Source organism: Sciurus vulgaris (assembly GCF_902686455.1).
Source record: "Sciurus vulgaris genome assembly, chromosome: 7".
Classification (NCBI taxonomy): domain Eukaryota; kingdom Metazoa; phylum Chordata; class Mammalia; order Rodentia; family Sciuridae; genus Sciurus; species Sciurus vulgaris.
In genome coordinates this window covers 24669073-24696580 of record NC_136467.1, presented here as the reverse complement: position 1 = coordinate 24696580, position 27508 = coordinate 24669073, and the positions used below count along the sequence as shown (strand labels likewise).

The 27508-nt window shown below is 34.8% G+C and overlaps 1 long non-coding RNA gene across 1 annotated transcript; it reads left to right on the top strand.

The window, feature by feature from the left end:
* The first annotated feature begins 1044 nt into the window (after window positions 1–1044).
* On the top strand, window positions 1045–26943 carry LOC306666286. The gene is made up of 3 exons (XR_013765263.1): window positions 1045–1340; window positions 1549–1676; window positions 26721–26943. It is a non-coding gene; the product is annotated as an uncharacterized lncRNA (long non-coding RNA).
* Window positions 26944–27508: the final 565 nt, after the last annotated feature.

Sequence of the window (27508 nt, the reverse complement as noted above, 5' to 3'; positions counted from 1 at the left end):
AAAGATATTAAATGCTCACATGCACACACACATGCACAAATGTCACATACATGCACTGTACAAAGCACATGAATTTAGATTGACCTGTAAATTAAGTAGCTGCTTATTTTTTCCTTTTCTGACAACTTTGCCTGATGCTTCCAGTTTTAGCCTTGTGTTCCATTTATCAAGTGGATCAATAGACACAGACTTAACTTAGCTGCCTCCTCTCTGTCATTCCAGGTTATGGTCAATTATTTCTTCATTTCTGGAAATTATACTTCTGTTACTTGGATGAACATGAAAAATAGGATGCTCTTGTTTCTTTCAAAAATATTCATTTTAGTTGAAGATATTTAGACTCAGTCTAAATATGAAGATTCAATGGACATTTTATCTTTGCATTTTGACCAGTTTCTCTAAAGCAAAATTATTAGTATTATTTATGATAAAATGTTAAACAATGTTAACATTGTACTCTCCTCTTCAGAATGAAATATTTAAAATAAAATTAATCATTTAAAAGTTAGTGTGTTCTTCAACTAAATCTAGAACTGTTTTCTTTAGTTCAGAAAAATTATCATGTTATAACTTTCTCCGAGATATTTGCTCTATGTGAGTAAAATCACTCAGAATTTTCTCTCCATACGAAGTAAAATACATTCTGTAGTTTTAAACCATTGGTTCAAATTTTCATAATAATATATAGTAAGAAAATAGGAGGTAAAATATTGACAATTTTTTCAATGCGTTTGTGATGTATTTATATAACAATTACAAATCATGATTCAGATTCAATATGCTTTTAAATAGAAGATTGTCAAATGGCATGTAAAACTTTCAAACCTCTTTTCTTAAAAGATCATTTATATAGTTACTCAAATAAATAATATTACATAATGACCTGTAATGGTTAATTTGAATTGTCAACTTGATTGGATTAAGAGGTTTCTGGGTGTGTCAATGAGGGGGTGTCTAGGAATGACTGGAACGTGTGATAGTGAACTGAAGTGGAGACCCTCCCTAAGCATGGGCAGCACCTCCCACTAGAACGGTGGGTTAGATAGAAGGACGTTGGACAAACAAGGAAGCAGATGCAGGTGCAAGCTGGACTCTTCTTGAAGGGGTTTTTGATTGCTGCTTTGATCATCTGAGGATATCCAACTCTTGCTTCTTCACTCTTCCAAAGTGGACTCTGCTAGTGATTCTCCAGGCAGTTTCCAGAACTTTGGTCTAAGACTAGGGTAGCACTGTTGATCCCTCTCATTCTGGGGTTTCTGCTTCTTGGATTGTGCAGCTGCTGGTTCTTCCAGCTCTTCAGCCTGCAGACGGCCATTGTGGACTACCCAACTTCTGATGGTGTAAGCCAATCTAGGAAATCCCCTTTTATAATCATATTTCCTGTTGATTCTGTTCCTCTAGAGAACCCTGACTAGTACATTACCTTAACTTTCTTTTGAAAAGTAAGCCTCATTAAAGTGAATTCAACTTTGTTTTTTCATATTTTGAATTGAACCCAATAGTGCTTAACCACTGAGCTGCATCCCTAGCTCTTTTATTATTTTTCAGGCCTCACCAAGCAGCTGAGGTTGGATTTTAACTTGCAATCTTCCTGCTTCACTGTCCTGAGTCACTGGGATTATAAGCATGCACCATGCTGAATCCAAATTTTGAACTCTGGAATGGCACAATAATAGGCAAGTTGATTTTTTTGTTGTTGTTGTTTCATAGTTATATAATACAAAGATCATGTGGTATTTTTATTTCAGTACAGAACCCACAGATATGGAAGGTCAGGTATCCTTCATTTTGATAAATGCAACTTTCCATGCTTTCAAAATGCTTATTCAGGTCTTGTAATTTTCTACAAGGTAGGCATGACATTTGTCCCATGAGAATAGAGAAACCGAGGCATAGAGAAATGAAGCAATTTGCCTAAGCTAAAACTGGTGGTCACTTTTGGAAGTTACTTGCAAGATGCTAAGGCTCTTCTTGAGCCATATTTGTCAGAATGCAAAGCCAATATTAGTTAAGAGGTTATCTAGTGTGACTTTCTTAATGATTTCTCCTTACACAGTCTCTGGTAATAGATGCAGTCCACAGCTAGAAGAGAATCCTCTATTACTTCATTGCTCTTATCTCTCCGTCCCTGTGGCAACCAGGCTGAGGATATTGCTCTAGCCAGGACAATGGTGGCAGCTGAGCCTGTAATGTTCTCTTTGTTCCTCACTCCTGAAATATAATTCCTCTTGCCTGATGTCTTAGATTTTTTATCTAGTTCAAACTGGGGAGAAAATAGATATGAGGTGGACTTATGTATGTGAGTAAACATGTGTGGGAATAAAAGTGGGAGAATTGAAGGTCAAATAGAAGCCCAATGAACTAATTTTGTAATAACTAACTTGAGATGAATAGATGGTGCTTCCTTATGTTGAACCTGATTTTCTAGGGACATCAGCTTTGGTACGTGAGCCCAAACCTAACAAATAAACTGTTAATACTTTGTTAGCATGTATGTGTATCTTTCAGTCACCTTGCAAGGGCATTGGGAGGCATTAGCTATGATTTGTGATGGTTATACATCTCTTGAATAGTAAAGACAAATATTATATAAATATATCAAAACATCACCTAAAATTCTAAAGATACTTTTGAACCATGAAGAGCATCACTTCCATTCAGATTACTTATCATAAATGCATTGTGCTGTTCATAGGAATTCTGAAGTTCACTTCAGCACAGCCAATTTCTTCCCTTGTTTTTGGATCCCTTCTCTTCCTTTGGGACACTCAACTCTGAGATTTTTGCTCTCATAAAATGATTCTTATATTGAGATTGATGTTTTATCACTGATGAAAGTTATTTTAATGTACCATCTTCTGTTAAAAAAAAGAAAAAGAAAACTGGAAAATCCTTTGAACTTTTTGAGTCATCATCATTGGCCCTTAGAAATAGTATTATGGCAGCTGATGCCTTGTTAACAGCCAAATCCTCCCCACTGACTAAGCAAGCCGTAGAAGGTCAGCACAGACTCTTCTCATGAAGGATATGAATTTTTTGCAGTTTAAGAACCTCTGCTATCTTATTAGTATATATATATATATATCCTGATGAGTGGATGGGGGCACATTTTCTCTAATAAGCTGAAGAAGAAAAAGTACTTCAGTAGTCTTCCATAATAAATCCTAATTCTTAGTCTCTTTGCTCTTTAGAGAGTTTAATCAACAGACTCATTATCAAATAGGATCCTTTTATCCTTTTCTCAACATCATAAAATATGTCTCTCTTTTACTGTGACTCAACATAGAGAGGGTATTCTTAAAGCTGATAAATATCTGATCCAAAATGTCTGACTATATAAAGTAAGTTATGTCATAAAAAAAGATGTGAAACAGCACATGGCATGTAATAACACTAAAAATATCTAGCATTATCATTGCTACAACTTCTATGTTAAAATGATTCACATTTTTAACTGCCCTTATTATTTATTGATCTTAGGATATCAGTACTTTGAAAGATTAGATGTACCTATACATATTCTACTTCAGCAAATTGAAATTTATACAATAATAGCAGACAAATAATGCTGTGAAAAAATAAACACTCAAGAAAGAATTCTCACACAAATACACATACACATGTAAACGCGCACACATCACACACACACACACACACTCTCAGGAACATACAAAAATAAAGTCAGTATGATTTAGTTTGTTAATGTTTCACATTTAGCTGTTCATGCTTGCAATAAAATTTTTGCAGATCTATAATAAATTATAGATTTATTATTGGGATCTTAGTATAGTATCATGACCATGAATTAGGCATCTGTAATCAGGGATTATGAATATGATTTATATATGTTATTATTCCTATAATTTCTATATAGATGAAGAAAATGTTCTAACCCAAAAACAGATTTCTGCTCAAATTTTATCTTTATTTTTTATTTTTTTAATTTATTTCTATTGTAAACAAATGGGATACATGTTGTTTCTGTTTGTACATGGAGTAACAACATACCATTTGTGTAATCATACATTTACATTGGGTAATGATGGTTGATTCATTCTGTTATTTTTTCTTTCCCCCCAACCCCTCCTGCCCATCTTTTCCCTCTATACAGTCCCTCCTTCCTCCATTCTTGCCCCCTTCCACCCCCCATTATGTGCAATCATCCGCTTATCAGCAAGATCATTCACCCATTGGATTTTTGAGATTGGCTTATCTCACTTAGCAAGATATTCTCCAGTTACATCCATTTGCCTGCAAATGCCATAATTTTATTATTTTTTATAGCTGAGTAATATTCCATTATATATATATATATAATGGTATATTAATGGTATATGTATTAATGGTATATATAATGGTATATATTAATATATATATAATGGTATATATGTGGTATATATATATATATACCACAGTTTCTTTATCCGTTCATCAATTGAAGGACATCTAGGTTGGATCCACAATCTGGCTATGGTGAATTGAGCAGCTATGAACATTGATGTGGCTGTATCTCTGTAGTATGCTGATTTTAAGTCCTGTGGGTATAGGCCAAGGAGTGGGATAGCTGGGTCAAATTGTGGGTCCATTCCATGTTTTCTAAGGAATCTCCATACTGCTATCCAGAGTGGCTGCACTAATTTGGAGCCCCACCAGCAATGTATGAGTGTATCTTTTCCCCCACATCCTCTCCAACACCTATTGTTGCTTGTATTCTTGATAATCACCATTCTAATTGGGGTGAGATGAAATATTAGGGTAGTTTTGATATGCATTTCTCTTATTACTAATGATGGTGAACATTTTTTCATATGTTTGTTGATTGTTTGTAGATCTTCAACTGTGAAGTGTCTGTTGATATTCTTAGCCCATTTGTCAATTGGGTTATTTGTATTCTTCATGTAGATTATTTGAGTTCCTTGTATATTCTGGAAATTGGTGCTCTATCTGAAGTATGAGTGGCAAAGATTTTCTCCCACTCTGTAGGCTCTCTCTTCACATTGCTGATAGTTTCCTTTGCTGAGAGAAAGCTATTTAGTTTGAATCTATCCCAGTTATTGAATCTTGCTTTTATTTCTTGTGCCATGGGAGTCCTGTTAAGGAAGTCTGATCCTAAGCCAATAAGTTGAAGGTTTGTACCTACTTTTTCTTATATAAGATGCAGGGTCTCTGGTCTGATTTCAAGGTCCTTGATCCATTCTGAGTTGATTTTTGTGAGGGTGAGAGATAGGTGTTTAGTTCCATTCTGTTGCATATGGATTTCCAGTTTTCCCAGCACCATTTGTTGAAGAGGCTATCTTTTCTCCATTGCATATTTTTGGCACCTTTGTCTAGTATGAGAAAATTGTATTTATTTGGGTTTGTGTCCATGTCCTTGATTCTGTACCATTGATCTACTTGTCTATTTTGTTGCCAATTCCATGCTGTTTTTGTTACTATTGCTTTGTAGTATAGTTGAAGTTCTAGTATTTTGATACCCCCTGTTTCACTCTTCCTGCTAAGGTTATTCTGGGTTTCTTTTTCTTCCAGATGAATTTAATGATTGCTTGCTCTATTTCTGTACGGTACATCCTTGGGGTTTTCATTGGAATTGCATTGAATCTGTATAACACTTTTGGTAGTACGGCCATTTTGACAATATTAGTTCTGCCTATCCAAGAACATGGGAGATCTTTCCATCTTCTAAGGTCCTCCTCAATTTCTTTCTTCAATGTTTTGTAGTTTTCATTGTAGAGATCTTTTACCTCTTTTGTTAGATTGATTCCAAAGTATTTTATTTTTTTTGAGGCTATTGCAAATGGAGTTGTTTTCTTCATTTCCCTTTCAGATGTTTCATCGCTTGCATATAACAATGCTTTAGATTTATGCATGTTGATTCCATAGCCTGCTATTTTGCTGAATTCATTGATGAGATCTAGAAGTTTTCTGGAGGAGTTTTTTGGATCCTCTAAATATAGAATCATGTCATGAGCAAATAGTGACAGCTTAAGTTCCTCTTTACCTATTCGTATCCCTTTAATTTCTTTAGTCTGTCTAATTGCTCTGGCTAGATTTTCAAGGGCAATGTTGAATACAAGTGGTGAAAGTGGACATCACTACCTTGTTCCACTTTTTAAAGGGAATGCTTTCAGTTTTTCTCCATTAAGAATGATGTTGGCCATGGGCTTAACATAAATTGCCTTTACAATGTTTAGGAATGTTCCTACTTTGAGAAGCATTGGAATGAGTTCTTCTTTGAAGGTGTTGTAGAACTTGGCTGAGAATCCGTCTGGTCCTGGGCTTTTCTTGGATGATAGGTTTTTAATGGCTTCTTCTATTTCATTGCTTGATATTGATCTGTTTAAATTGTGTATGTCCTCCTGGTTAAGCTTGGGAGGAGCATATGTCTCCAGAAATTTGTCAATGTCTTCAGTAGTTTCTATTTTGTTGGAATACAGATTTTCGAAGTAGCTCCTCATTATCTTATGTATCTCAGTGGTGTCTGTCATGATATTTCCTTTTTCAGCATGAATTTTAGTAATTTGAGTCTTCTCTGTCCTTCTCTTTGTTAGTGTGGCTAAGGGTTTGTCTATTTTGTTTACTTTCTCAAAGAACCAACTTTTTGTTTTGTCAATTTTTTGAATTGTTTCTTTTGTTTCAATTTCATTGATTTCAGCTCTGATTTTCATTATTTCCTGTCTTCTACTAATTTTGCTGTTATTCTGTTCTTCTTTTACTAGGGCTTTGAGCTGTTATGTTAGGTCATTTAGTTGTTGACTTTCCATTCTCTTCTGGAATGTGCTCCATGCAATGAATTTTCCTCTTAGTACCGCTTTCATAGTGTCCCAGAGATTTTGATATGTTGTATCGTCGTTCTCATTGACCTTTAAGAATTTTTTTTATCTCCTCCCTGATGTTTTCTCTTATCCATGTTTCATTCAATAGCATATTCTTTAGTCTCCAGGTGTTGGAGAAATTTCTGTTTTTTATTTTGCCATTGATTTCTACTCACAGTTCATTATGATCTGATGGAACACAAGGCAGTATCTCAATTTTTTTGCATTTCCTAAGGGCTGCTTTGTAGCATAACATATGGGCTATTTTTGAGAAGGTTCCGTGTGCTGCTGAGAAGAAAGTGAATCCACTTGTTGATGGATGGAATATTCTATATATGTCTATTAAGTCTAGGTTATTGATTGTGTTATTGAGTTCTATGGTTTCTTTGGTTGGATTTTGTTTGGAAGATCTATCTAGTGGTGACAGCAGTTCATTAAAGTCACCCAGAATTATTGTGTTATGTTCTATTTGATTCCTGAAATTGAGAAGGATTTGTTTGATGTACAGCGATACACCATTGTTTGGGGCATAATTATTTACTATCATTATGTCTTTCTGATTTATGGTTCCCTTAAGCTGTATGAAATGTCCTTCTTTATCCCTTCTGACTAACTTTGGCTTGAAGTCCACTTTATCTGATATAAGGATGGAAACCCCCGCTTTTTTACTGAGTCCATGTGTGTGGTAGGTTTTTCCCCATCCTTTTACCTTTAGTCTGTGGATGTCTTTTTCTATGAGATGAGTCTCTTGCAGGCAGCATATTGTTGGGTCTTTCTTTTTAATCCATTCTGCCAGTCCATGTCTTTTGATTGATGAGTTTAGGCCATTAATATTCAGGGTTATTATTGAGAAATGATTTGTATTCCCAGTCATTTGGCTTATTTTTGGTTTTTAAGTTGGCTTGGTTTCTCCTTTGAGTGGTTTTTCTCTAAGGTATTTCCTCCCTTTGCTGACCCACATTGTTGTTTTTCATTTCCTCCTCATGGAATATTTTGTTGAGAACATTCTGTAGTGCAGGTTTTCTATTTGTAAATTCTTTCCACTATTGTTTGTCATGGAAAGATTTTATTTCATCTTCAAATCTGAAGGTTAGTTTATTATTTTTGGTTTTTAAGTTGGCTTGGTTTCTCCTTTGAGTGGTTTTTCTCTAAGGTATTTCCTCCCTTTGCTGACCCACATTGTTGTTGTTTTTCATTTCCTCCTCATGGAATATTTTGTTGAGAACATTCTGTAGTGCAGGTTTTCTATTTGTAAATTCTTTCCACTATTGTTTGTCATGGAAAGATTTTATTTCATCTTCAAATCTGAAGGTTAGTTTTGCTGGGTATAGGATTCTTGGTTGGCAACCGTGTTCTTTCAGAGTTTGAAATATGTTGGTCCAGGCCCTTCTAGCTTTTAGAGTCTGGGTTGAGAAGTCGGCTGCTATCTGTATTGGTCTCCCCCTATATGTAATCTGATGCTTTTCTCTCGCTTCCTTCAAAATCGTATCTTTATTTTGAAAGTTAGGCATTTTCATTATAATGTGCCTTGGTGTGGACTTGTTGTGATCTTGTGCATTTGGTGTTCTGTAAGCCTCTTGTATTTGATTTTCCATTTCATTCTTCAGGCTTGGGAAATTTTCTGATATTATTTCATTGAATAGGTTGTTCATTCCTTTGGTTTGTATCTCTGTGCCTTCCTCAATCCCAATAAATCTTAAATTTGGTCTTTTCATGATGTCCCATAGTTCTTGGAGATTCTGTTCATGATTTCTTACCATCTTCTCTGTTTGGGCATCTTTATTTTCAAGATTAAATATTTTGTCTTCATTGTCTGAGGTTCTGTCTTCCAAGTGGTGGATTATTTTGGTGATGCTTTCCATTGAGTTTTTTATTTGGTTTATTGTTTCCTTCATTTCAAGGATTTCCATTTGTTTTTTTGTTTTTGTTTTTGTTTTTGTTTTTTTTTTTGAGAATCTCTATCTCTTTGTTGAAATGATCTTTTGCTTCCTGCAGGTGCTCTTTCAGCTTATTGGTATTATAATTCATTGCCTGCATTTGCTCTCTTATGTCATCCTCTGCTTCACAAATCATCTTAATCATGTATAATCTGTAGTTCTTTTCTGACATTTCTTCTACCATACTGTCATTGGATTCTATTAATATAGAATCTAGATTTGTTTGGATCATTTTCTTCCCTTGTTTTCTCATGTTGTTCATGTATCTTCACCTCTAGCAGTGCAGATCTGGGATATTGCAGCTTTTCCCCTATAGGCTTGTAGTGACCCTACAGGTTTCCAAAACCTTTTCTTTAAGGGGAGATCAATATTAGCAGTGCCCAATTCAGACACTATACAATCCTAGACCAAATAGCCCCTATGAGGACAATAACAATATTGTCATAATAAACAGAATGAGTTCAAATATTATCTTCAGTAAAACAAACAGATTTGAAATAAGGTCTGCAGTTTCTAATGGAGGACAAAGAGGATGCAGAGGGATGTAGAATGTAGCTGTTAATGGGATAAGAAATGAATATACAGAAGTTCTAGATAATAGAAAGTGTGAGAGTATAATCAAAAGAAATTGAATGTAAGCATGCAAAAAAAGGGAGAAGGAGACTCTGAGGGAACAGGTAAACAAAAGGAAAAGAGAGCAAGAAAAGTAAAGAAATAAAAATTTAAAATTGTTCAATAAGGAGAAAAAAGGAAATCTACAGCATAACAGTCATATTTTAATGAAACCTCCCAATGTTCAGTAGCCTGATTCATGCGAGGTGCCTAACAATGAGCTTCAAGTCTCCAGGAGGCATCTCAAGATGGAATTTGCCCCACCCAAAATATATCTATGGCTTCTAGGATTATTCAAGATGGTTGCTCTGGCTTCCAAATGTGTTGGCAAATGGGGAGCTGCAGCTTGGGGTGTGGATGTGGTCGGCTGGAGGTCCTGGAGGCTGGGTGCAGTTGGTTAGGCAGGGATCCTGGAGGTTGGGTATGTTTGGTGTTGTTGCGGGATCCTGGAGGCCGGGTGCAATCAGTCGGTCTGGGGTCCTGGTGATAGGGTGCAGTTAGTTGGTCTCAGGGTTCTGGTGGCAGGGAGCAGTCAGTCGATGTGAGAGCCCCAGAGGCAGAGAGTGATCGGTCGGGCTGAGGGATCCGGGAGATGGGGCTCAGTCAGTCTGGCCTGGGATCCTACTGGGCCTGTTTTTTATCTCAAAATGGCGGCAGCCATGTGCAATCAACAGCAGGCAGTTGGTGCTCCACTGGTGGTTGGCAATCAGTTTGCTGACTGTTGTCTGACGATTAGGAGGTGAACCTCATGCATTGGGTAATGGATAGGTGTAATGCAGGCGATGGACAGGTGAGAGGCAGGCAAATGGCGGATGATAGGTGCCAGAGAGTGAGCAATCTGCACTCAAAAAGGGTGTCGATATGCTGGCAGACTGCAGGTCATCTCAGCAGACAAATGTGGTAAACAGCAGGGGATCGATATGCAGCACAAACTGCCTCACCAAGAAATAGATATCCTGTGCTTGAAACTGGAGTTACGGAGTGACAAGGAACACAGCCTCCCTCTAGTCAGCCATCTTGGATCCCGCAACTTTTATCTTTAAACATTAGGGTGAAATGATTAGGAATGGCTTTTCCTCCATGGTAAACACCCGGGTTTTATTAAATTTTGTATTACTTGAACCTATTATGTTAAATATTTGCAGGACACAAATTCTATAAAGACTTGATTAAATGAAAAGAAAAAATACAAAATAAAATGGCTCTTCAATATTTACCAGCAAACCTCATCATAACATTTATGTGCATGTTCAATGTCTTCCTAAGAATTATGAGGGACTCAGATAACTACAATGAAGAGAAAAATTATTATCCTTAATGAGCTAAAATGCTAAATAAAAAATGCATAATTCCTTCTTTCATACAGCAGATATTTGTTGAAAACAATTTTTATATGCTGAGAGCTATTCCTCTTCTGTTTTGGGGAAATACAGAACAAAATGCCTGCCCTTAGGGAAAAACTACATCCTAGGGAGGAGAAATAGAAATTAATATAAAACAATGAATGCAGAGAATAGGGATGAATGTACCTTACATAATACTACATTTTGTAATATGGTCTAGGAATGATTCATTGATACTGCTATACTTGAACAGAGATTTGTGGTAAAACTAGTAACTTGTAGTACTCTTAGAAGACAGGTATTTATCTGTGGAAAGAATTTCTAGGAAAAGAAAATATTACACACAAAATATGGGGGAGCAAGCATATACTTCATTTATCAATAGAATATAAAGGAGGAATATGAGGATTATATATGAAAAATGCTTGACCTCACTGGCCATTATGGAAATTCCAACCCTGGAATGACTCTCACACATTAGAATAACTTTTGAATAGTAAGCAATGAAAAATGGAAAGTGCTGTCAAGGATGTGGAGAAAAGGGAACACTGGTACACTGTTGGGTGAAAATGTAAATTAATACGGCCATTATGGAAAGCAGTAATAGAAGTACCATCTGATTCAGCAATCCAATTTTCGCATATATATTCAAAGGAAATGAAATTGGTATGTCAAAGAGATGTCTGCATTCCATGTTCATGGCAGCATTATTCACAATAGCAACGATGTGAAATCTACTGTTGTATGATTGAACATAGAAAAAATTTCATATTATACCCACACACATAAAAATGATGAATATTATTCAGTCTTAAAATAAATTCTGTCATTTGTGACAATATGTATGAACCCTAGAGGAACTGAATAGATTTAAATAAAAGCTTAAAATAGGATGTTGAAGAAAAGTAGAAAAGCAATCACATGAATGAAAATGAGACAGAGAAAACAGGTAAGAGTATGAGACAAAAATGGTTTAAAAGGAATATGGACAACAAAGACCAAATATAAGCAAAATTTTATTCCTTAAAAAGGAAATTTGATTGATGAAACAATTAATTTTAATGATAAAATTTACTTCATAAGTAAAAGAATGGAATTTACAATTAAAAACTCCATCAAGGCACTTGAAAAAATTCTCTCCATATGGCCAACTAAATGAATAACCAATGGTTATTGGAACTTAAAGAAAAATTTCTTATAAGTTCAGTGCAAAAAGATCAAGTAATTTACCAGAAGATGAGGCTGGCTTCATATTTTGGAAAAGCAGGATAAAAATTAAAGCAACATTGAAGCAAGTTTTAACTTACCCAATAAATATGATTTTGATTTTTGTCTTCCAGCCTCATTTTATATAAGACAACATATCCAAAATAGAGATGAACAAAGTAGAAGAATAATAAAGCAAAGATTCACATGTTTTCCCAGCCAAAGAAAAGTTCAACCGAAAGGAGATTAAAAACCACTTTAATACTTAAATTCACATTTAGCCATGATGATAAAACAATTACAAATATCAATGCACAAAACAATAAATAAAATACTCACATAAAGCAGTTACTATCCAAATTGGAAAGAGACTAGAGAGAAACACTTTTAAAAAGGAGACTTTAAAAAAACAATCTCAGTATAATATTGATAAAGTGGGAAAAAAGACAAATAAGGATAGAGAAGAACTAAGTAAACATGGTTGATTTTATAAACCAAACTTACATTCTAATTCTAGAAAGAACACTTTCTTATCTAACTCTGGCATACACAGAATATATTAAGATTGATTGGATTATAAAGTACCAAGAATTTCAATAAAGTAGAAATATCACTAACAAAATTACTGTTCACAACAAGGTAAAATTAAAACAAAGAAAAACATTTTAAAAACTTCTATGTGGAAATTTGCCATTATTTTATCAAAAATGTTCATGAGGATTAAACACCCAAAACCACAAATTTCTAAAATATAATGATAGTAAGACCAGATATCAGAATGAATTGGTGGTGTTCAAACTGAAACAGGAAAATATATAACTGACAATATTGCTACTAGTCAAAAAAAACCTGAATGAAAGAAAATAAATGCATTATATCCACAATTAAAAAGTTTAGATAATCCAAATATGCTCACTAGTAGGAAGCAACTAATGGTATGAGAGACATTAATGGGTAGAACATAGAAATACAGTGGATTAATATCATTCAAAACCCCATATTTTGGAAAAAAATAGACAATTCACCAGCTAAACTGAGGAAATTTTTAAAAGGAGCATAAAAGAAGACTGTAGAGGGGAAATAACCACCAAAAATGCACATTTAAAAATTACAGGAGAGCCTTTCCACACAGAGCCAGCCCCAAACCCTGGAACCAGTAGCGAGCTAGGGGCAGGTTTCTTCGGAAACAATGCATTATCAAGTTCCTCCAAGACATCAGGCTACTGAAGACTGGGAGGTGATACACTGGAAATCTACAGGGACACTATAAGCCAATAGAGGAAATCTTCAATATCTCAGAGTCCCACTGATATCTGACCAATATGAGAAAACAAGGGAAGAAAATGTCCCAAACAAACCTAGCTACTATATCAATAAAACCCAATGACAGCACTGCAGAAGAAATATGAGAAAGGGAGTTCAGAATGTACATAATTAATCAGGGAAGCAAATGAGGAGATGAAAGAGCAAATGCAGGCATTAAATGATCACACCAACAGTTAAAAGAGCAAATGAGGAGATGAAAGAGCAAATGCAGGCATTAAATGATCGCACCAACAGTTAAAACAGCAAATACGGGAAGCAAGAGATCATTTCAATAAAGAGTTAGAGATACTGAAAAAAAAAAAAAAAAACAAACAAACAGAAATCCTTGAAATGAAGGGAACAATAAACCAATTAAAAACTCCATAGAAAGCATAACCAATAGGATAGAATACCTGGAAGACAGAACCTCAGACATTGAAGAAAAAATATTTAATCTTGAAAACAAAGTTGACCAAACAGAGCAGATGGTAAGAAATCATGAACAGAGCCTACAAGAATTATGGGATATCATGAAAAGGCCAAATTTAAGAATTATTGGGATTGAGGAAGGCTTAGAGAAACAAACCAAAGGCATGAACAATCTATTCAATGAAATAATATCAGAAAATTTCCCAAATCTGAAGAATGAAATGGAAAACCAAGTACAAGAGGCCTATAGGATACCAAATACACAAAATTAAAACAGACCCACACCAAGGCACATTATTATGAAAATACTTAACATACAAAATAAAGACAGAAAAGAATCAAATTACATTCAGGGGGAAACCAATAAGAATATCAGCAGATTTTTCAATCCAGACCCTAAAAGCTAGAAGGGCCTGGAACAACAGTTACCAAGCCCTGAAAGAAAACGGTTGCCAACCAAGAATCTTATACCCAGCAAAACTTACTTTCAGTTTTGACGATGAAATAAAATCCTTCCATGATAAACAAAAGCTAAAAGAATTTACAAAAAGAAAGCAGGCATTTCAGAACATTCTCAGCAAAATATTCTGTAAGGAAGAGATGAAAAACAATGATGCAAATCAGCAATGGGAGGAACTAGCCTAAAGGAATAGCCAAATGAAGGAGAAACCAAATCATGTCAAAAAACAAAAAGGAGTCAAATGACTGGGAATACAAATTATATCACAATAATAACTCTGAATGTTAATGGCCTGAACTCATCAATTAAAAGACATAGACTGCAGATTGGATTAAAAAGAAAAAAATCCAACAATATGCTGCCTGTAAAGAGACTCATCTCATAGAAAGAGATAGCCATACACTAAAGTTGAAAGGAAGGGGAAAAACATGCCTTGCACATGGACACAGCAAAAAAGCTGGAGTATCCATCCTCATTTCAGATAATGTGGACTTCAAGCCAAAACTAGCCAAAAGGGATAAAGAAGGACATTACATACTGCTTAAGGGAAGCATAAATCAGCAAGACAACAATCATAAATATCTATGCCCTGAACATTGGCTCATCCATGTACATCAAACAAATACTTCTCAATTCCAGAAATCAAATAGACCACAACACAATAATACTAGGCGATTTTAACACACCTCTCTCACCACTGGATAGATCTTCCAAACAAAAATTGAGTAAAGAAACCATACACCTCAATAACACAATCAACAATTTAGACTTAACCAACATATATGGAATATACAATCCAACAATGAACGAATAAACTTTCTTCTCAGCAGCACATGGATCCTTCTCTAAAACAGACCATATTTTATGCCAGAAAACTACTGTTAGCAAATACAAGAAGATAGAGATACTACCTTGTATTCTATCAGATCATAATGGATTGAAATTAGAAATAAATGACAGAATAAAAAACAGAAACTTCTCCAATACCTGGAGATTAAATTATACACTATTATATGATGAATGGATAACAGAAGACATCAGGAGGGAAATTAAAATATTCTTAGAAGTAAACGAGAACAAAGACACATCATATCAAAGCCTCTGGGACACTATGAAAGCAGTACTTAGAGGAAGATTTATTTCATGGGGCGCATTCAACAAAAGAAGTAGAAATCAACAAATAAACGACTTAACACTACAGCTCAAAGCCTTAGAAAAAGAAGAGCAGACCAACACCAAAAGAAGTAGAAGACAGGAAATAAATTCAGAGCCCAAATCAATGAAATTGAAACAAAAGAAACAATCGAAAAAATTAACAAAATAAAAAGTTGGTTCTTTGAGAAAATAAACAAAACTGATAAACCCTTAGCCACATTAACAAAGAGAAAGAGGGAGAAAACTCAAATTACTAAAATTCAGAATGAACAAAGAAAAATCACAACAGACATGAGTGAAATACAAAACATAATTAGAAGCTATTTTGAAAATCTATATTCCAACAAAACAGAAAACCTCGAAGATGTCTAGAGACATATGAATTACCTAAACTGAATGAGGAGGACATACACAACTTAAATAAATCAATTTCAAGCAATGAAATAGAAGAGGTCATAAAAACCCTACCAACAAAGAAAAGTCCAGGATGGGTTCTCAGCTGAGCTTTACAAAACCTTTAAAGAAGAGCTCATTCCAATACTCCTCAAAGTATTCCATGAAATAGAAAAGGAGGGAACCCTCCCAAACTCATTCTATGAAGCCAATATCACCCTGATACCTAAACCAGACAGAGACAATTTGAGGAAAGAAAATTTCAGACCAATATCCTTAATGAACATCAACGCAAAAAATTTCAACAAAATTTTAGCAAATTGCATACAAAAATATATTAAAAAGATAGTGTACCACGATCAAGTGGGTTTTACTCCAGGGATGCAAGATGGGTTTAACATCCGGAAATCAATAAATGTCATTCACCATCTCAATAGACTTAAAGTTAAGAATCACATGATTATTTCAATAGATGCAGAAAAAGCATTTGATAAAATACAGCATCCCTTCATGCTCAAAACTACAAAAAATGGGGATAGTGGGAACATTCCTTAACATTGTAAAGGCCATCTACACTAAGCCCATGGCCAATATCATTCTAAATGGTGAAAAACTGAAAGCATTCCCTCTGAAATCTGGAACAAAGCAGGGATGCCCTCTTTTACCACTTCTATTCAACATTGTCCTTGAAACTCTAGCCAGAGCAATTAGACAGATCAAAGAAATTAAAGGAATATGAATTGAAAAAGAAGAACTCAAACTATCCCTGTTCGCTGACGACATGATTATATATTTAAAGGAAACTGGAAATTCCACCAGAAAACATTTCGAACTCATAAGTGAATTCAGCAAAGTAGCAGATTACAAGATCAATGCTCATAAATACAATGCATTTTTATACATAAGTGATGAATCTTCAGAAAGAGAAGTTAGGAAAACTACTCTATTCACAATAGCCTCGAAATAAATAAAAAAGTTGTGAATCAATCTCTCAAAGAGGTGAAAGACCTCTAAAATGAGAACTACAGAACATTAAAGAAAGAAATTAAAGAAAACCTTAGAAGATGGAAAGATCTCCCATGTTCTTGGACAGGCAGAATTAATATTGTCAAAATAGCCATACTACCAAAAGTGCTGTACGGATTCAATGTAATTCCAATGAAAATCCCAATGATGTACCTTACAGAAATAGAGCAAGCAATCATGAAATTCATCTGGAAGAATAAGAAATGTTGGGGGCTGTGCCATATTGGCTGCGCCAGGATGGCGCCTGATCACATTGGCAGCGAGGAGGTTAATTGACATAAGCACACTCAGGTGATTTTCTCGTACACACACACAATGTATGCGCATGTGTTCCCGAGCACTAATTGCCTGCTCCGAGCGTCTCGCCTAATCTTTGTGTAAGAGGCGTGGCCCTGCTCTCCGCCTCCTGGAGGTGATATAAGCATAGGCGGAGCGAAACACACCACAGCAGCCATTAGCAGCCAGAGGGAAAAACACGTGGCAGTAGCTAGTAGGGACATACAAAACAGCAGCCATTAGCAGAAAAGCCAGAAGAAAGAACACAGCAGCGAGTAGGGGCAGCGGCGGAAGGCAGATCGCGGAACAGAGAACTGAGACGCATCACTAGGGCACCTTAGGTAGACGTACCCTTAGTTCACAGGATGCAGGACTTTAAGCCTAGTAAGTTTCTCTCTTAAGCAAAGTCTCTCTCTCTCTGATAAGCAAAGTCTCTCTCTCTCTCTCCTCTCAAAGCAAGTAAACCTCATTTCCTCTATCCTCTATGAACAAGCAAGAAAGCAGTGCACCAAAGAGAAAGATAGAAGTGCCTCAGTTTCCACTCCACAACCCATAAGACCCGTGCAAGTTGTTGCTGCAGGCAGTGACAAATATCCACGGATTTTGGAACCGCAAAGAGCCAGCAACAAGAAACCCAGAATAGCTAAAGCAATCCTCAGTAGAAAGAGCGAAGCATGGGGTATCGCAATACCAGATCTTCAACTCTACTACAAAGCAATAGTAACAAAAATGGCATGGTATTGGTACCAAAATAGACAGGTAGATCAATGGTAAGAATCGAGGACATGGACACAAACCCAAATAAATACAATTTTCTCATACTAGACAAAGGAGCCAAAAATATGCAATAGAGAAAAGATAGCCTCTTTAATAAATGGTGCTGGGAAAACTGAAAAACCATATGCAACACAATGAAATTAAACCCCTATCTCTCACCCTGCTCAAAACCCAAGTCAAAATGGATCAAGGACCTCGGAATCAGACCAGAGACCCTGCATCTTATAATAGAAAAAGTAGGTCCAAATCTTCAACTTGTTGGCTTAGGATCAGACTTCCTTAACAGGACTCCCATAGCACAATAAATAAAAGCAAGAATCCACAACTGGGATAGATTCAAACTAAAAAGCTTTCTCTCAGCAAAGGAAACTATCAGTAATGTGAAGAGAGAGCCTACAGAGAGGGAGAAAATCTTTGCCACTCGTACTTCAGATAGAGCGCTAATTTCCAGAATCTATAAAGAACTCAAAAAACTCTACACCAAGAATACAAATAATCCAATCAACAAATAGGCTAAGGAAATGAACAGACACTTCACAGAAGAAGATGTACAAGCAATCAACAGATATATGAAAAAACGTTCAACATCTCTAGTAATAAGAGAAATGCAAATCAAAACTACCCTAAGATTCCATCTCACCCCAATTAGAATGGCGATTATCATGAACACAAGGAATAATAGTTGTTGGCGAGGATGTGGGGAAAAAGGTACACTCATACATTTCTGGTAGGGTTGTAAATTAGTTCAACCACTCTGGAAAGCAGTATGGAGATTCCTCAGAAAGCTTGGAATGGAACCACCATTTGACCCAGCTATTCCACTCCTTGGCCTATACCCAGAGGACTTAAAATCAGCATCCTACAGAGATACAGCCACATCAATGTTCATAGCTGCTCAATTCACAATGCCAGATTGTGGAACCAACCTAGATGTCCTTCATTTGATGAATGGATAAAGAAACTCTGGCGTATATATACAATGGAATATTACTCTGAAATGAACAATGATAAAATTATGGCATTTGCAGGCAAATGGATGAAATTGGAGAATATGATGCTGAGATAAGCCAATCTCAAAAAACTAAAGGACGAATGATCTCTCTGATAAGCGGATGATGACATATAATGGGGGGGAGGGAGTGGTTAGCGTTAGGGTTAGGGTTAGGTTTCAGGTTGGGAAGGGGGTCAAGAATGGAGGAAGGAAGGACTGTATAGATAGAAAAGAGTGGTGGGAGGGGTGGTGGGGAAGGAAAAATAATAACAGAATGAATCAAACAACATTACCCTGTGAAAATTTATGATCACACAAATGGTATGCCTTGACTCCATGTACAAACAGAGAAACAACCTGTATCCCATTTGTTTACAAAAAAAAAAAAAAAAAAAAAAAGAATTGAGAATTGATGGTCATACTGATTATGTTAAATTTGTATTCATGTGTTTTTATTTGTGTGTGTTTCTAAAGTGGTATTCTTTTCTTTTACCCTAGAGGGTATACTAGGGGTTTAAAGATATGTCATCTAAGAGCAGAGGCAGTGCAAGTACATCCACATCTATTGAACACTGCAATGAAGACTTTAATCAATTTTGTTTGAAAAAAAGAAATCAAATATGGGTATAAGAACTGGAAAGAAAAAATACAAACTATGTCTAAAATATATGGGAAAACCTAGAAAAAAGTCAATGAGAGGCTAATTACAAAATGTATATATAAAAATATATATATGTACATATACATATATTGTTTTTTTTTCAGTTAGTTACCAGCAAACAAAATTAGCGCCCATGTATCATTAGACTTGATAAACATAAACAGTAGTAGATGACAATAGAATAAAACCTATTTATAATAACCACAAAGTTCTGCATTAGGAATTATGGTAAAAAGGAATGTGCAAAGACTAGGAATAACTTTAAAATTGTCCTGAAGGATACAAATGTAGACTGAAATATGATGTAATAACAGAAATACTATTTTCCTTAAACTAGTTGTTTATTTTTAATAAAACCCAAAAGAGCCTTTGTTTTTGTTTTTTGTCTTGTTTTTTTGGCTTTATTCAGGAATCAAAGGTGGTATTACTATTAGTTGGTTTTATTGAAACATAAACACAAAGAATAATCTAAAAATAAAGAGCTGAGTAGCATGACCCCAGCATGTAGTAAGACACACTGAGAAGTACCTCTAATGAAAATTAAAAGAATGAAGGAACTTTAAATTAGAAGAAAATGAGAGGGAAGGGGTTATGAAAAATGGTGGAATGAGACAGACATCATTCTCCTACGTACATGTATGATTACACAAATGGTATGAATCTAAATCTTGTACAACCAGAGAAATGAAGTGATGTACCCCATTTGTGTACAGTGAATCAAAATGCAGTCTGTAAAAAATAAAAAATAATTTTTAAAAAATTAAAAATAAAAGTACAAAGTTGAAAAAATATAAAAATAAAATGAATCTTGGTAGTCAAAATACTATACTGTACACTTGACTTTTGCTAAGAGAGTAAACATTCTTACCATGCCCATAATAAAATGTATGTAAGATCCCAATGTCCAGAATTTGAAAAACTACAGAGACTGAAGGTAAATCAGTGGTTGCTAGGGGTTAGAAGAAGAGGGCTAGGAGTGAGTGCTAATGTGCAGGAAGTTTCTTTTGAGGATTTTGAAACAGTAAACATTAAGTCCTGGCGATGGTTGCAAAATTTGGTGAATCTGTTATCAGTATTTCAAAAAGGTGAATTTTATGATAGGTGAATTGTATTTCAATAAGTTGTTATATAAAAAAGATACCATTAAAAAAATTAAGGCATCTCAAATTGGTTGAGTAAAATGAACTTTATTTATTCATTTATTTATTTGGTTCTGAGATTGAACCCAGGAACACTTAACCATTTACATCCTCAGTTCCCTTTATTTATTTATCCTTTATTTTTTATTTTGAGACAGAGTGTCACTAAGTTGCTGAGGCTGGCCTTGAATTTGTAATCCTCCTGCCTCAGCTTCCTGAATCAGTGGAATTACAGGCATGGACCACCATAACCAGCTGAAATAAACTTTTCAAAACATGAAAATGCTGCTGTAAAAACTAGGTAGCTATTTAAAAAAAAGATCAAGTTAGATCTATACCTCAAACCCAAACCAAGAATAAACACAAAATGGATCAGAGATCTAAATGCTAAAAAAAAAAAAAAAATAATGCACAGATAAAGTTATAAAATACCACAGAAATACTACACTAATAGAATTCAGGGTACATTTTTCTACATCTGATTCATATTCTAGATGCAATGAAGGAAAAAACTAATAAATTTGAGTTCATCGGTTTAAAAAATTACGTGGTTGAAAAAATTGGCACATAAATAAATGGAAAAGGCAAATGAAAATCTGGAGAATTTTAGGGTAAAAGTCCAAACATACAACAGAAAAAGAAAATTAACAGACAATTCATGAGGGAGAAAATGAAATGGTCCACATATGTTAGAAGTGCTGTTAAATTTGCTCATATAAGAGAAAAGCAATTTAAAACTATTTGGATACCATCAAAGTAACAAAAATGAACAAGTTTCACCAAGTGTTCTATTTTGAAAATTGTGTGGAATAACAGGCACTTTTATACTTTGGAAATGGGAATATAAATGGATGCACCTCCTGTGGAGTGGAAACTGGCAAGATTTAGGAAAGGCACACTTAAGTTCATCTTTAATTCATCAGTCTGGTTCCTAGAAATTTACTCTGAATTTTCACCTACAATGATATGAAAATACCTCTGAATAAGGTCATTCATTTGCAATATTTTGTAATATTGTAAAACATTGCAAATAAGATAATTGCACATATGTAGGATAGTAGTTTAATTATGGTATATACGCAATGAAGATCCGGCTACATTTGAAATTATATTTAGGGCATATAGTTTCAGTGAAAAAAAGACACCTAAAAAATATTGATAACTGCTATTTTATATAAAAAAGACAAGAATACAGAGAATCAAACATTTTTATTTAAAAAATAGTGTAAGAAGCATTAACTATCAACTCATGTGATTTGGAATGGTAATAAGGAAGAAGTAATTAGGGAACAATGGCATTCTGAATATACCTTTACATTTAGCTATTGTTTTAGAAACATGACTTATCTGACATGCTTTAAAAATAAATAAAATTTTTAAAAATTTGTGGTAAAACCTGCCAAAATATAATGTAAACCAACATAACTGTACTAAAAGTAACTTAATATAAATATTTTATACAAAATATATATCTAATTGTATAGGAAAGCAATACTCAAGGAATTTTGTATCAGGATCAAATACACAGCAACCTGGCAGAAGGTGTTTCCTGATGCTGGTCATATTTTATATTATTTAAGCATTAAAATGGGTAATGGTATCAATAAAGGCTTATGTATACTCCCAATTCATATGTTGACATTCTATCCCTCAAGATGATGGTATCAGGAGGTGGGGCCTTTGGAAAATGACTTGGTCATGAGGGAGGAACTTCATGAAGGGCACTTATGCCCTTGGGCTAGCAGATCATAAAATAATTCTTGCCCCCTCTCTATCATGTGAGAACACAGCAAATAAGTGACATGTGTAAACCAGAATGTGAGCACTAAGTCTGCTGGCAGCTTAATCTTGAACTTCCATCCTTCAGAACTGTGAGAAAAAATATTTCTGGTTTCTACAAGTCACACAGTCTGCAGAGGCCCAACCGATTAAGAAAACTGGTTATAAACCAGTGACTAAAAATAGAATACTTGAGTCCTTAATGATGTCAATTAAAGTATATTAGTGCATAAAGCAGAAGGAAAAATTCTATGTATACTAGAATGCCAAATACTAATGCAAAAAATGATGGAATTAGAAAATCACAATTTGACAAATTTTTGACAAACAGTTGATCCTAGTAGGGATAATAAATGAGTTCTAAGTAGTGGAGGGAATTTATAAGGGATATCGTATACTCTCAAAATAGCTCCCCTTGAAATAAATATGAACTATTTACTGTTAATACAAAAGAAAAATATAAAATAAGCCACTTAGAAATCTTGCTAACCTCGCTTAACTCAGTAACCAATTAATTTTAATAATGAAACAAAGCAGATGCAAGATTACCTGCATGCCCTCAATTTAATGAAAATAAAATACTAGTCAAATAGAAATTGGAGGAAGTTCTAGAAAGTGACTGTAGTATTCAAATATGCCTAAGTCATGATAGAAAAAAAATGACTAAAGGACTTACATAGGTATTTTTAAATAGTGAATACATAATAAAATCGATTGCAACATATAATTTTTGGAATTAGAATGTAGAAGTGTTGTGGTTATTTCCTTGTCTGTTTGCACAGGACTTACTGAAACAACTGGCACTAATATCTGTAAATTAGTTGATAAAATTGCAAAAATTACAGTTGTAATATTGTAAAACTGAACTATCACACAAATACAATAATTATAAAAGATATTTTTGCTATTAGAGAATACAAACAAACATCATAACTAGTTTATTCTTAAATGGGTTAGGAAAGCATAAAATGTATTTAAATAGAGAGAAAATGATAAAAGAAAATAGAGTAAGTGTTAATAATTTGGGAATTTGGGTTCAAATCATAGTGGAGTCTTCTCTTATTTTTGCAACATCTCTGTGAATCTGAGATCATTTACAATTCAAAATTTATAAAAAAATGAAATATGAAGAAAGTTATAAAATACAAATATTTTAGTCTTAACACCCACCTTTCAGAATAGATAGCTTAGCTTAAAGCTTATAAGTAAGTACTCTGGAGCCAAATGTTTCGAGTGATACAATACCACCTTTGCCACTTTTTAATTGAAATATTTTGGGCAAGTTACTTCCCTGGTTTTGTTTCATGTTTTTTGTCTTTATAACAGAGGAGCTTCAAATGGGATTATTATAAAATTAATTAAATAGCTTTGTATGAACAAAGCAGTCAGGGAGACGCTGGCACATAATTAATGCTATGTAAACTTTTGTTAATAAAGTGAAAATTATTTATTTTGACAACTTCATTTACTCAAAGCATAAAGCACTCATTGTATTTAATACTTATCATCAATGTGGACAATAAAGGAACCATAGTATATTTTCATGAGAAATGAATTCCTAAGATAGCACATATGACATTAGTTTTAAAAGTAGGGGGAAAATGTGAACTAAGGCAACATAAGTAATAGTAATTTTGAGCCAGAAGACCATCTGGGTGAGTTAAGATCTACCATTAGTGTAGTTCAAATTAAAAAATCAGCATTTCTTAGTTTTATGATTTAAAAAAAGCAACACACCAATCTAAATTTGGACCATAATTCTAATACTGAAAGAAAAGAAATGGAATTCTTAGAAAGCTAGATTAAGGCAGACAGTTGAAATTTTGTCAGGAATAACACATGAACATAAAACTATACATACTTCAAAATGTCATGTGAAAGCTGACCAAGAAGTTCTGTAAGATAAATATGAAATTTGTGTATTGTGTTGCTAACTATATATGTTTTGGACATGGAATGCATAGTTTAGTCTGGATGCAATTTGTTTATGGATGTTTACAAACTCTGTATTACTATATATATTTAGAAGCATGTGTGGGTGCATATGTGTGTATATATATATATGTATATTACATACACACACATATATATATTTCTGTTTTGCTTTTATATAGAATCAACAAAATAGATAAATAGAGAACAGACTTTAAAAGGAAACATTAGCTATTGGGAAAGTTTAGCAAAGATGAAAGGAATGTTTTTGTAACTGCATCACTTGAGAGGAAACAAAGAAATAGGAAATGTATGGATTGGTTTGTTAGAAAGATTCTGGAGAAAGTGCCCAAAGAATGGATGCTGGAACCTGATTCACCAGAGCCATCTCCAAGAGCCAGCCCACGGGGCAAGAGGCAGCAAGTAGATGGCGGCACATCTGCATTCAATCAATTTTTTTTTAAATGCTCTCTTTCTCCTCTCCTTCTCTGAAATCATCACTCTTCCCAGAGCCCCAAGGCCCTGAGAACACATGTGCTTCCTCCTTACAAACTTCTCTTGGCATCAGGAAACCTGTCTCTGTTAATTTAACACAAAACCAAAAGTATACACCAAACAGCTTTGCATTGACTTAGTTTAAGGACTTAATAATAACGATCTGAAGATGTTGTCCCAAATTGTCAGATTTTCAGTCTGCCTAAATCACTACTCTGTCTAGCTTTAACCAGTGGAAAAGGGAGAAACTGTAGTAAAATCTCATTCATTCTTTGTGAAACCTCTTTCACACCTTACTCTTCTTTCTTTTTTAATATCCATCTGTTTCTATTTGAAGTGTTTGACTTTTTAAACTTTAGACTATGTGGAAACTTTTTTTTTTTTTTTTTTTTTTGCTTTCTTATCTCCTATATTTCTTCATTCCTGTGTTTTTAAGAGTGGACGTTACATTGGTGATGCTGAAGTAATAAACTCCATTGAAATAAAAGATTTTCTTTTATTTTCTCCTCTATTCTTTATAAGACATTTTGTGATAGTTTTAATCTAATTGAAAATGCCACTTTCATTAAGGTTATGGATTTTGAAAATGATAGCAGGTCTTTATTATCATCATTTCTATGCTCATTATTTTTTCTCTTATCTGTCTTGCTTGGGAATCATCACGTCCATTTTCCTAGTATATTTTAAGCAGTCCTTTTAGTTTAGTTCTTATAAATTTCCCATGACATCCTTCCCAGACATATCACACTAGCTCTAACTTAAAAAAATGATGCCTGTTTGGCTTATTTTTTTTTTTTTTTTATTTTAAATTTTTGGAATTTTCCCCAAAGTACGTATTTCAATTTTTATATGAAAATGTTGTTTGCTCTTTATACCAAAATTCAATTTAAACAAGAAATATTCCTGAGTTTTACCCTCACATCCTCATGTTCCAAATAGTGGTAGGAGTTTGTGATATTAAAATAAAAGGAAAGCATAGTCTAGGATTGTTCTCGAAAGGAGAGTGAAAAATGGGTTGAGTGTCACAAGAGAGGTTTTCCAAGAAACCCATGTGCAACAAAGCAAGAATAATGTACTATATTTTTTAGTAGAAGGGTAGCAAAATCTTCAGGGGCAATGGCAGAAAAATAGAGAAAGAACATTCCAGGAAATTGGGATACAATGAACAAAAATACAGATGTGTGAGATAGTACTCAGAAACTTTCAGTGTTGCTAGAGCATAGCAGGCAAAGGGAAGAATGAGAGGAGATCAAAATAAAAAGATAGAGGGGTTTTCAAGGATCTGTAAAGGGCTTTCTGCCATATTGTGGGGGAGAGGCGACACTGAGGAATAGGCTTGAAGCAAAATTAACAAAGTACTGATGTGCTCATGTTCATATTCTAGGAAGATCTCTCCACCTAAATATAGTGGAATGAAGGGATTTTTTTTTTTTTAGTTGAAAAACACGTCAATTTGGAGACTGAAAATATTAGGGTCTGTTTCATAAAAATATAAACTAGTGATCAGAAAAATTGAGGTATGGGAATGAATATGAAATCTACCAAGAGGTTAGACTTAAGATCCTGGGATCAACTGAATATGCGTCATGAGGAGTTAACTATGTTTTTGTATTCACCAGCAGGGTTGATAATTGCTTTAGTGACGGTGAGGAAAACAAACAGAGTAACTCTGTGGAATGATGGGTTGAATTTGAGTTTGCTTTCCATTTGAGCCGCATGGTTGTCAGTAAGGCAGGAACTCCTGGCAGGGGTTTTAAACCAGAGGTTAAGTTTGGGCACTGATGTCATGAAAGAGTGAAACATCCCACCCCAAATACCTTTCTTTGGCATGTGTTTAGTTATTATTCAGAGAAACTGTAGACCTCTGCTGTCACAGGAATGGCTCTCAAAAACTACCCTCTTATGAAAGAAAGTTACATCTGTCCCCATTAATAAACAGCACATACACACAGAGGCTTTTTGTATCTGATATCATTCCTTTCTTTCTGGAAGGGTCATTTCACAGGCAGAAGAGGCTGAGGATCTTATACGTGGCCCACATGGATCATCACAGGTGATATTGCCTGAGAGACTTCACCACGTAGCAGGACAACCCGGGTTTGCTGTGTATGCTCCCCATGGCCTGCCACTGCTTGTGCCACCTCCCTATCCCTTTAAACTCTTTAAATGGTGGTATATCCTTTTTCCTTGTCTTTGATTCTAATGCCCCCTTGACTCAGGCATGTAATTATATATGTATATATTCTTTTACCTGTTTTCTGTCTATTGCCCAGTTATTTCATGGACTAAAACTATCAAAACTTCAGGGGAAAGGAGCAAATTTAAACCTTTTCTAAAATAGCAACTCTGTAATAAGCAAAGGTCTCATCATGGGTGACATTGCACAGGTGGGGTTTGGCATAGAAAGAAAGCCCATGAGATCTCTGAAATGGCATCAGGGTGGGATGCAAGGGTCTTCTCAGAAATAACAGGAAAACAGAATTGAGCAAATCAGTGAGGTCAAGACTATACATGCTAAAGTATATAATTGGGCAATTCTGAGGCCATGCATGAGACCATCAGGATGATTTTGAGTGGAGGGAGCACAGACCAGATTACTGGGGATAGGAAGTAGAGAAATGGAGACAGAGCTCTCCCTTCAAGATGGTCCAGTTTAGAAGAATGAAAAGTGAGTGTGTAGGATAAGAGACCAAGGATGGTAATTATTAATACTGGCAATACTTGGACCTTTTTCTAGATGGAAAAGGATTTGCCTGAGGGGAGAGGGATTTGACTATTAC